Consider the following 11438-nt stretch of genomic DNA (forward strand, 5'->3'; position numbering starts at 1 on the left):
AAACCCAAAAGACTCTATTCCAAAACTGCTAGAACTTGTACAGGAATTCAGTAAAGTGTCAGGATATAAAGTCAATGCACAGAAATCAATTGCATTTCTCTACACCAACAACAAAACAGAAGAAAGAGAAATTAAGGAGTCAATCCCATTTACAATTGCACCCCAAACCATAAGATACCTAGTAATAAACCTAACCAAAGAGGCACAGAATCTATACTCAGAAAACTATAAAGTACTCATGAAAGAAATTGAGGAAGACACAAAGAAATGGAAAAATGTTCCATGCTCCTGGATTGGAAGAATAAATATTGTGAAAATGTCTATGCTACCTAAAGCAATCTACACATTTAATGCAATTCCTATCAAAGTACCATCCATCTTTTTCAAAGAAATGGAACAAATAATGCTAAAATTTATATGGAACCAGAAAAGACCTCGAATAGCCAAAGGGATATTGAAAAAGAATGCCAACGTTGGTGGCATCACAATTCTGGACTTCAAGCTCTATTTCAAAGCTGTCTTCATCAAGACAGCATGGTACTGGCACAAAAACAGACACATAGATCAATGGAACAGAATAGAGAGCCCAGAAATAAACCCTCAACTCTATGGTCAACTAATCTTTGACAAAGCAGGAAAGAATGTCCAGTGGAAAAAAAGACAGCCTCTTCAATGAATGGTGTTGGGAAAATTGGACAGCCACATGCAGAAAAATGAAATTGGACCATTTCCTTACACCACACACGAAAATAGACTCAAAATGGATGAAGGACCTCAATGTGCGAAAGGAATCCATCAAAATCCTTGAGGAGAACACAGGCAGCAACCTCTTCGACCTCAGCCACAGCAACATCTTCCTAGGAACAACGCCAAAGGCAAGGGAAGCAAGGGCAAAAATGAACTATTGGGATTTCATCAAGATCAAAAGCTTTTGCACAACAAAGGAAACAGTTAACAAAATCAAAAGACAACTGACAGAATGGGAGAAGATATTTGCAAACGACATATCAGATAAAGGACTAGTGTCCAAAATCTATAAAGAACTTAGCAAACTCAACACCCAAAGAACAAATAATCCAATTAAGAAATGGGCAGAGGACATGAACAGACATTTCTGCAAAGAAGACATCCAAATGGCCAACAGACACATGAAAAAGTGCTCCATATCACTCGGCATCAGGGAAATACAAATCAAAACCACAATGAGATATCACCTCACACCAGTCAGAATGGCTAAAATCAACAAGTCAGGAAATGACAGATGCTGGCAAGGATGCGGAGAAAGGGGAACCCTCCTAAACTGTTGGTGGGAATGCAAGCTGGTGCAACCACTGTGGAAATCAGCATGGAGGTTCCTCAAAATGTTGAAAATAAAACTGCCCTATGACCCAGCAATTGCACAACTGGGTATTTACCCTAAAGATATAAACGTAGTGATCCAAAGGGGCACATGCACCCGAATGTTCATATCAGCAATGTCAACCATAGCCAAACTATGGAAAGAACCTAGATTTCCATCAACAGATGAATGGATAAAGAAGAAGTGGTATATATACACAATGGAATACTATGCAGCCATCAAAAGAAATGAAATCTTGCTATTTGCAACAACATGGATGGAACTAGAGCATATCATGCTTAGCGAAATAAGTCAAGCAGAGAAAGACAACTATCATATGATCTCCCTGATATAAGGAAGTGGTGATGCAACTTGGGAGCTTAAGTGGGTAGGAGAAGAATCAATGGAACAAGATGGGATTGGGAGGGAGACAAACCATAAGTGACTCAATCTTACAAAACAAACTGAGGGTTGCTGGGGGGAGGGAGGTTGGGAGAAAGGGGGTGGGGTTATGGACATTGGGGAGGGTATGCTCTTTGGTGAGTGCTGTGAAGTGTGTAAACCTGGCAATTCACAGACCTGTACCCCTGGGGATAAAAATACATGTTTATAAAAAAAATTAATAAAAAAAAGTGAAAAAAAACATCAGACCAACCAAAAAAAAAAAAAAAAAAAAAAAAAGACTGCCAGTAAAAGCTGTCAGTGGCAACACATTTGGGACCCCTCTCACTCTAGAGAGTTTTTTTCCTTTCCTTTCAGCTCTCACCTTCACTTAATAAACTCACCCTTTTGTGTCCACGAGCACGAGATTCATTCTTCAACTCAGTGAGACAAGAACTCTGCCATCCTGCAATAGGGTGAGCATGGTGACTTTTACAGAGATAAATGTGCCTTAGTGAGGAGAGCAGTTCTCTTCCTCAGATATCTGGGAATCAGCTGAGGGAGTGGGCCCCTGCTGTGGAGGCTAAACCACTCTGGGGTGTGGAGAGACAAAGGGATCCAGATCCAGCTCTTTCCCACTTTGAGGCTCAGTGCCCCAGCCATCTTATAGGTAAAGCCATTGGGGTCCTGCCCAGCTCCAGGGAGTGTGGGTCCTGCTACAGGGGTGTCTAGGAGCTGCTTTCCTCTAAAGGTAGAGGCACAGGAGGGAAGACAGTTAATAACTCTGTGCCCCAGCTTCCTCCTCTGCAAAATGGGGATAATAATGCTTCACCCATAGGATCACTGAGAATAGCAACTACAGAAACCAGAGCGAATTCAGAAAACTCATCCTTAAGTTACTGTTCCCTTAGTACCACTTTCAGTACAAAAAGCTTATTTCAGGATTCTCCACAGAAATGGAACGAATAGGTCATATATATAGGATGTAAATATAGATATATAGATATATATACATACATAGATCTATTTTAAGGAACTGGCTCATGTGATTATAGAAGCTGAGAAATCCCAAGACCTGCAGTCGGCAAGCTAGAAACCCAAGAGAGACTTTGGTGTAGTTCCAGTCCATTTCCAAAACTGAGACCCAGAAGAGCCTATGGTGTAAACTTCAGTCCAAATTTAGCAAGCTCGAGATCCAAGAGCTTATTTCTCAGTTTGAGTCTAAAGGCAGACAAGAACTGCCTTTTTGCTCCCTCAAGCCTTCAATTGATTAGATGTGGCCACCCACATTAGAGAGGAGAATCCACTTTACTCAGCCTCCCCATTCAAATGTTGATCTCGTCCATAAATAACCTCACAAACACAAGAATAATGTTTGCACAAACATTACATACTGTGTCTCAATCAACTTGACACATGAAATTAACAACCACACCTTTCAATTAATTTGCTTAAGAAACTGCCTTTTATTTTTGTCCTGTGGTGTTTTTATTCTGGATTTTGCTGATCATATCCCTCTTGTATTGTTTATGTTTTTTTGCTTCCCTCCCCTATTTCTATTAAGCTGGTGATTAGATTCAGAGCCTTGATCCAATTCATATTTTTTTGGCAAAATTACCTCAGATGTATTGTTGTTTATCCTCACAGTATTACACCAGGAGGCTTATTGTGTCTAGTTGTCTTCCACCTTGTGATGCTGAGATTAGTCACTTGGTTCAGATGTTGTCAGCCTGATCTGTCCATTATAAGATTTCCCATCTGCTTTTCACCTCAAGTTTTTTGCAGCATGTAAAGATTGTTGCCTATGATGTGGATGGAATTAGAGGGTATTATGCTAAGCAAAATAAGTCAATCAGAGAAAGATAATTATCATATAATCTCACTCATATGTGGAATTTGAGAAAGAAGACAGAATCATAGGGGAAGAGAGTAAAAAATGAAGCAAGACAAAACCAAAGAGGAAGACAACCCATATCTTAATCTTGGGAAACAAACTGAGGGTTGCTAGAGGGAAGGGGAGAGGGGGTAACTGGGTGATAGACATTGGGAAGGTTATATATTGTAATGAGCACTGGGTACTACATAAGACTGATGAATCACAGACCTGTATTCCTGAAAGCAATAATACACACATATATGTTAAACAAATAAATAAACAAATAAATAAAGATTGTTGTATAGATCTACATTTCATTAGAGATCACAAAATGGTGATATTCTAATCTTACAATCTCTTCTACATTTATTAGCTGGAATTCTCCCATAAAAGGAACTTCCCCTAATCTCCTGTTAGGTTATGCTGTGGTATGGTTCACACAGGAAGGATGAATGTTTAATTCTTTTGCAATATTTCTGTTTTCAAATTTTTTAAAGATTTTATTTATTTATTTGACAGACAGAGATCACAACTAGGCAGAGGGGTGGGGAACAGGCTCCCTGCTGAGCACAGAGCCTGATGTGGGGGGCCATCCCAGGACCTTGGGATCATGACCTAAGCCGAAGGCAGAGGCTTTAACCCACTGAGTCACCCAGGTGCCCTTTATATTTGTTTTCAAAATAATAAATTATTTCCCTAGGATCCTTCGAAAGTAAGCAATAAGTTGGTTTTGTTGCTTTTTTTCTTTCAAAATGTCATCATGAGCTCTTGATTCATTTATATTTTGATGAGTTTTAATACATTGCAGTCATTATTTTATTTGACAATCAAATGATTTTATCTTTCATCAGTGAACGCCCTTTCAGGTTGACTTCTCTGTCTTTGACATGCTTTCTGGTATGAGAGTTTGGTCCAGGCTCACCTGGAACAATTCCTACCCAGACCTGGAATGAACCATTTCTCCAAGAAAGCTGAATTCCTTTCAGTAGAGAATGCTTCAGCGGATTCAGTTTGAGGACTAGGGGTGCTCACTGCTACTGGGTTGTTCACTGTTTCCCTGCCCTCTTCAGTATATAGAGCTCATAAATCTGTATAGTATTTTTAAGAGAATACAGATCATAACCTTCCATCCTGGGCTCTTTCTCTGTCCTCTTACACATAATAATCTTTATCTGTTTTTGTTTTGTTTTGTTTTAACCTTTAAGTTCTTAAATATACAAACAAATATATTTTAATTGTCTTTCCTTTCATAGGTAAAAGGTGGTATATTCTACATTAGCATTATCCAATAGAAATTTCTGCAGAGATAGAAAGACTCTGTGTTTTCATTGTCCAACACAGTAGCTAGCTGCTTATAGCTGTGGAACATCTGAAGTGTGGTAAATGCGACTGAGGAATTGAATTTTTAATTTCATATAAATTTAATTATCTTCTATTTAAATAGCCACATGTGTCTGTGCCTACCATATTGGATAGCAGCAAGTTTACACATTTTCCTGCACCTTGCTTCTTTCACTGAATAATATATCCTGGAGATCATGCCATAACAATATAGGGAGGAGTTCCTTTTTGCTCCTTATAGCTGCATAGTACTCTAGTATTAGATGTCCTTAGATTATCATTTAACCTTATTGGTAAACATATGTCTTATTTCTTGTCTTTTGCTGTTATGATTTGTTCTGTGAAGAATTGCTTTGTGCTAATGCCTTTTTGTCTTTTTTACGTGGTATCTCCTATACAAAGTCTAAGAAGAGATTCCTGGCTCCAAGAGAAAACACCTTTGTCTCATAAATAGAATGCAAATTTTGGTCCCCTGTCATCATTCCCTTCATTCCATGTATCTTCTGGTCTCTTATTTTCTTTCTAGTTTGACATGGGTAAAGCAGTTGCTTACTGAGCTCCAAGAAGTAGAACAGAATAGTAAAGAATAATAATGGGTGATCTAGACAAAAGATGGGAATCATCAAATCTCTATCCCACTGGCAAGACACTCTGACTGGCACAGGATACAAATCACTTAGGCAAAGATGATGTAAGTGACAGAAACAGTCTACACAAGCATGTGTAATTTAGAAGGTCATTAAATGTAATACTCAACATGTTAAAATATTTATATAAAATATCTAGACCCTAGTGACAAAGAGATGGCTTGTGACCTTGGTGTGAGAAAGCAAGGGTTCATTGCAATCACAGGGGCAGAAGCTATAGTACAACTGAAGAACGAGTCTTTGTGTTGGGGAACGTCATGAAAAAGACGCAACCTCTGATTGACCTGTGAGCTTGGACCCAGGCACTCAAAAACTTCTCACCCCCTCTCCTGTTCTTGGAATGTGAGTTTTTCTTGCCTTTCCTGTTCCCAGGGGCTGCCCCAAGAACATAGTGTTGAGATGTTGATGTGGTATTGAAAACACCTGTACAGTATACATGACTGAACCCGGTTAGGGCATCTTTATAAAAACATTAAAGATTTGGAGGGCTGGTGCAGGGATCCCTTCATCTTGCTGTTGCCCAAGACAAGCTTTATATGTAAGTTCCCTTTCCTTATTAAAACTGCCACTTACCAACCTGGAGTGGCCTGTTCTTTCTTCAGTCTCTCCCTGCCTTCGAAGTACAGGATCCAGTTTCAGATAACATCGGGAAGCTCCTGGGAGGGTTCCAAACCAACACTGTAGGAGATGGAAAAATGTTAACAGGGCATGTTTAAAAAAAACTCTGGAAATCTTATTTTGAGGGAGGAGAGAGAGAGTGAGGAAGACTTGTGACTATATGGGGATGAGGGGTCCAAGGAGGGATTTTTTAAAATCTCCAGTTCCCTGAAAGTTTTAAAAGTTCGTGTGAAGAGTCGTTTCTTCTCTGGTTTAATTCTTGAATTTCCCCATATACTGACTTTCCTTCTTACCATTCTCACTTCCACTGAAGATTTAGTGAGACATCTCCCGTGGAACAGCATGGGTTTTGAGCTCAATATATTTAGTGAATGGAAGAACAGATAATTGCATGTCAAAAAAAACAAAAAACAAGAAACAAAAAACTAGGCTTTGTGGATTTTTTGCCTCTCGGGGAGGCAGCAGATGGCAGGAATCCTAGTGTGGTGTTATTGGATAATGCATGATCTGAGCACGCTTGCACTGGTGACTGCATGACGGGTCCAGAATTTTTCTATAAATATGTTAGAATATAGAGTAGTCCAGGCATAACAGTTAAGAAACACAACAGCTTGCTGCCTAGTGCCATCCTCCACTGAGCTCACCAGGTGAGTCAAAGACAAGCCTGTCTTCCTAGCATGGGGAACTGCTTTAAGGTCTTCTCAGGGGCACAATGTTGAACAGCTCTTATGAGATTCTGAATCGCCCAAGAAAGTGAAGAATCTCTCTGTCCAAAACTTTGAGTCAAGGCATATCAGAGAGATAATTGCTTCCCTCCTCTACCTTTCTGTAATCTCATTAAGAGAAACAACTTTTCACGGTGCCTGCCTTATCCTTGAGGCTCAGCCAGCACAGACTGTGTGTTCTAGCTCAACATTTAAAGGGCCCCTGAAGTCCCACTACATGCATATAATATAGGCAACTTTTCTCATTTACTCTTTGAAACAGTTCTGTACAAAGGTATGGTGAGTACTGCTTCACAGGTGTCCAGGTTCAGACTGACAAAGCCTACTTAAGTTACCTCTCTAGATCAGTGGAGATGGGAATGAGGTTTCATCCTACCCCTCCCTAGGGGACACAGAGCAGTCTCCCTTTTTGAAGATGGGCTTCCAGGGATGGAGAAGTCATTGGATCACAAACCCCCTGCCATTGTGGCCGCTCAGGTATTCACTCAGCAACCGCTCTGGGTGATAAAGATAACTGAGGAAATGAAATACGGCCTTTATGCGGAGAGACCTGGGTGTCAGACCACATCTGTTGGCTGATCTCTAGGGAGAAGTGGGGTTCAGGCAGAAACTCAGGTGTTACCCTTGGAACAGATGATCTAGAGGGAAAGAAAGTGATATGTACAGGGCCACATTAAGCAAATATATATTTTATCACCTTTGATCCTAACAGCTATGCAGGTTACCTATCATTATGACCAACTAAAAGTACTTCTTTTAGAGAAGTTGAATCAATCAATGAGCCAACTCTGTTATCTCCTGATCAGCAGCTCACTCTGGAATTACTCAAGCTTTTTTTTTTTTTTTTTTCCTTCCGCTTGTCTTGATGTCTTGATGCCAGGGTTCTAAATGCTATAATCTTCCTGAGGCTAACAATACAGGCTCCCCACATTTTTCCTTTTTTAATTATACTGTTGTTTCTTTTTTTTTTTTTTTTTTTATTTTTTATAAACATATATTTTTTATATACATATATTTTTATCCCCAGGTCTGTGAATCACCAGGTTTACACACTTCACAGCACTCACCAAATCACATACCCTCCCCAATGTCCATAATCCCACCCCCTTCTCCCCAACCCCCTCCCCCCGGCAACCCTCAGTTTGTTTTGTGAGATTAAGAGTCACTTATGGTTTGTCTCCCTCCCAATCCCATCTTGTTTCATTTATTCTTCTACCCACTTAAGCCTCCATGTTGCATCACCACTTCCTCATATCAGGGAGATCATATGATAGTTGTCTTTCTCTGCTTGACTTATTTCGCTAAGCATGATACGCTCTAGTTCCATCCATGTTGTTGCAAATGGCAAGATTTCATTTCTTTTGATGGCTGCATAGTATTCCATTGTGTATATATACCACATCTTCTTGATCCATTCATCTGTTGATGGACATCTAGGTTCTTTCCATAGTTTGGCTATTGTGGACATTGCTGCTATAAACATTCGGGTGCATGTGTCCCTTTGGATCACTACATTTGTATCTTTAGGGTAAATACCCAATAGTGCAATTGCTGGGTCATAGGGCAGTTCTATTTTCAACATTTTGAGGAACCTCCATGCTGTTTTCCAGAGTGGCTGCACCAGCTTGCATTCCCACCAACAGTGTAGGAGGGTTCCCCTTTCTCCGCATCCTCGCCAGCATCTGTCATTTCCTGACTTGTTGATTTTAGCCATTCTGACTGGTGTGAGGTGATATCTCATTGTGGTTTTGATTTGTATTTCCCTGATGCCAAGTGATATGGAGCACTTTTTCATGTGTCTGTTGGCCATCTGGATGTCTTCTTTGCAGAAATGTCTGTTCATGTCTTCTGCCCATTTCTTGATTGGATTATTTGTTCTTTGGGTGTTGAGTTTGCTAAGTTCTTTATAGATTCTGGACACTAGTCCTTTATCTGATATGTCGTTTGCAAATATCTTCTCCCATTCTGTCAGTTGTCTTTTGATTTTGTTAACTGTTTCCTTTGCTGTGCAAAAGCTTTTGATCTTGATGAAATCCCAGTAGTTCATTTTTTCCCTTGCTTCCCTTGCCTTTTGCGTTGTTCCTAACAATAGCCCAGGGCCAGACGGCTTCCCGGGGGAATTCTACCAAACATTTAAAGAAGAACTAATTCCTATTCTCCTGAAACTGTTCCAAAAAATAGAAATGGAAGGAAAACTTCCAAACTCATTTTATGAGGCCAGCATCACCTTGATCCCAAAACCAGACAAGGATCCCACCAAAAAAGAGAGCTATAGACCGATATCCTTGATGAACACAGATGCGAAAATACTCAACAAAATACTAGCCAATCGGATTCAACAGTACATTAAAAAGATTATTCACCACGACCAAGTGGGATTTATTCCAGGGCTGCAAGGTTGGTTCAACATCCGCAAATCAGTCAATGTGATACAACACATCAATAAAAGTAAGAACAAGAACCATATGATACTCTCAATAGATGCTGAAAAAGCATTTGACAAAGTACAACATCCCTTCCTGATCAAAACTCTTCAAAGTGTAGGGATAGAGGGCACATACCTCAATATCATCAAAGCCATCTATGAAAAACCCACCGCAAATATCATTCTCAATGGAGAAAAACTGAAAGCTTTTCCGCTAAGGTCAGGAACACGGCAGGGATGTCCATTATCACCACTGCTATTCAACATCGTACTAGAGGTCCTAGCCTCAGCAATCAGACAACAAAAGGAAATTAAAGGCATCCAAATCGGCAAAGAAGAAGTCAAATTATCACTCTTCGCAGATGATATGATACTATATGTGGAAAACCCAAAAGACTCCACTCCAAAACTGCTAGAACTTATACAGGAATTCAGTAAAGTGTCAGGATATAAAATCAATGCACAGAAATCAGTTGCATTTCTCTACACCAACAGCAAGACAGAAGAAAGAGATATTAAGGAGTCAATCCCATTTACAATTGCATCCAAAACCATAAGATACCTAGGAATAAACCTAACCAAAGAGACACAGAATCTATACTCAGAAAACTATAAAGTACTCATGAAAGAAATTGAGGAAGACACAAAGAAATGGAAAAATGTTCCATGCTCCTGGATTGGAAGAATAAATATTGTGAAAATGTCTATGCTACCTAAAGCAATCTACACATTTAATGCAATTCCTATCAAAGTACCATCCATCTTTTTCAAAGAAATGGAACAAATAATTCTAAAATTTATATGGAACCAGAAAAGACCTCGAATAGCCAAAGGGATATTGAAAAAGAAAGCCAACGTTGGTGGCATCACAATTCCGGACTTCAAGCTCTATTACAAAGCTGTCATCATCAAGACAGCATGGTACTGGCACAAAAACAGACACATAGATTAATGGAACAGAATAGAGAGCCCAGAAATAGACCCTCAACTCTATGGTCAACTAATCTTCGACAAAGCAGGAAAGAATGTCCAATGGAAAAAAGACAGCCTTTTCAATAAATGGTGCTGGGAAAATTGGACAGCCACATGCAGAAAAATGAAATTGGACCATTTCCTTACACCACACACAAAAATAGACTCAAAATGGATGAAGGACCTCAATGTACGAAAGGAATCCATCAAAATCCTTGAGGAGAACACGGGCAGCAACCTCTTCGACCTCTGCCGCAGCAACATCTTCCTAGGAACAACGCAAAAGGCAAGGGAAGCAAGGGAAAAAATATACTGTTGTTTCTAAGTCACATTATTGAAATTTAAAATACTTCCTTTTTTCAAAAACAATTTCTAAATGAAAAAAACACTAAGTGTTGTGTTTTTAAAAGGGAAAAACATTTATAAACTGCACCTCAGGTACTGGGTTAATAGTCATGATTAGTGAAGTGCACTCAGTAACAAAATGATTGACAACTCCTCTGCTTCCCTGGTCAGCTCAATGCTGACCTCCACAAGCTAACAGTCAACATGGTGCGCTTCCCACATCTTCACTTCTTCATGTCTGGCTTTGCACCTCTGACCAGCCTTGGAAGTCAGCGGTATTGAGCGCTCACTGTGCCTGAAATCAATGAGCAGGTCTTTGATTTCAAGAACATGATGCTGCCTGGGATGCCTGCCACGCCATTACTTCACTGTGGTTGCTGTCTTCTGTGAGCAGATGTCCATGAAGGAGGAAGATGAGCAGACCCTCAATGCGCAAAACAAGAACAGCAGCTACTTTGTGGACTGGATCCCCCAACAGTGTCAAAACAGCTGTCTGAGATATCCCACCCCGTGGCCTCAAGATGGCAATCACCTTCATTGGAAATAGCAGAGTCATCTGGGAGCTCTTCAAGAGCATCTCAGAGAAGTTCATGGCCATCTTCCAGCCAAGGCCTTCCTCCACAGGTACAAAGGTGAGGACATGGACGAGATGGAATTCACTGAAGCTGAGAGCAACACGAATGACCTTGTCTCTGAGTACCAGCAGTACCAGGATGCCACCACAGAAGAATAGGAGGATTTTGGTGAGGAGGCCAAAGAGGAGGCCTAA

General features: G+C 40.1%; 1 pseudogene; it reads left to right on the plus strand.

Moving 5' to 3' along the window:
- Positions 1–10828: 10828 nt before the first annotated feature.
- On the plus strand, positions 10829–11438 carry LOC131821798 (tubulin beta chain-like; annotated as a pseudogene).

This window comes from Mustela lutreola, chromosome X, assembly GCF_030435805.1.
Source record: "Mustela lutreola isolate mMusLut2 chromosome X, mMusLut2.pri, whole genome shotgun sequence".
NCBI lineage: Eukaryota > Metazoa > Chordata > Mammalia > Carnivora > Mustelidae > Mustela > Mustela lutreola.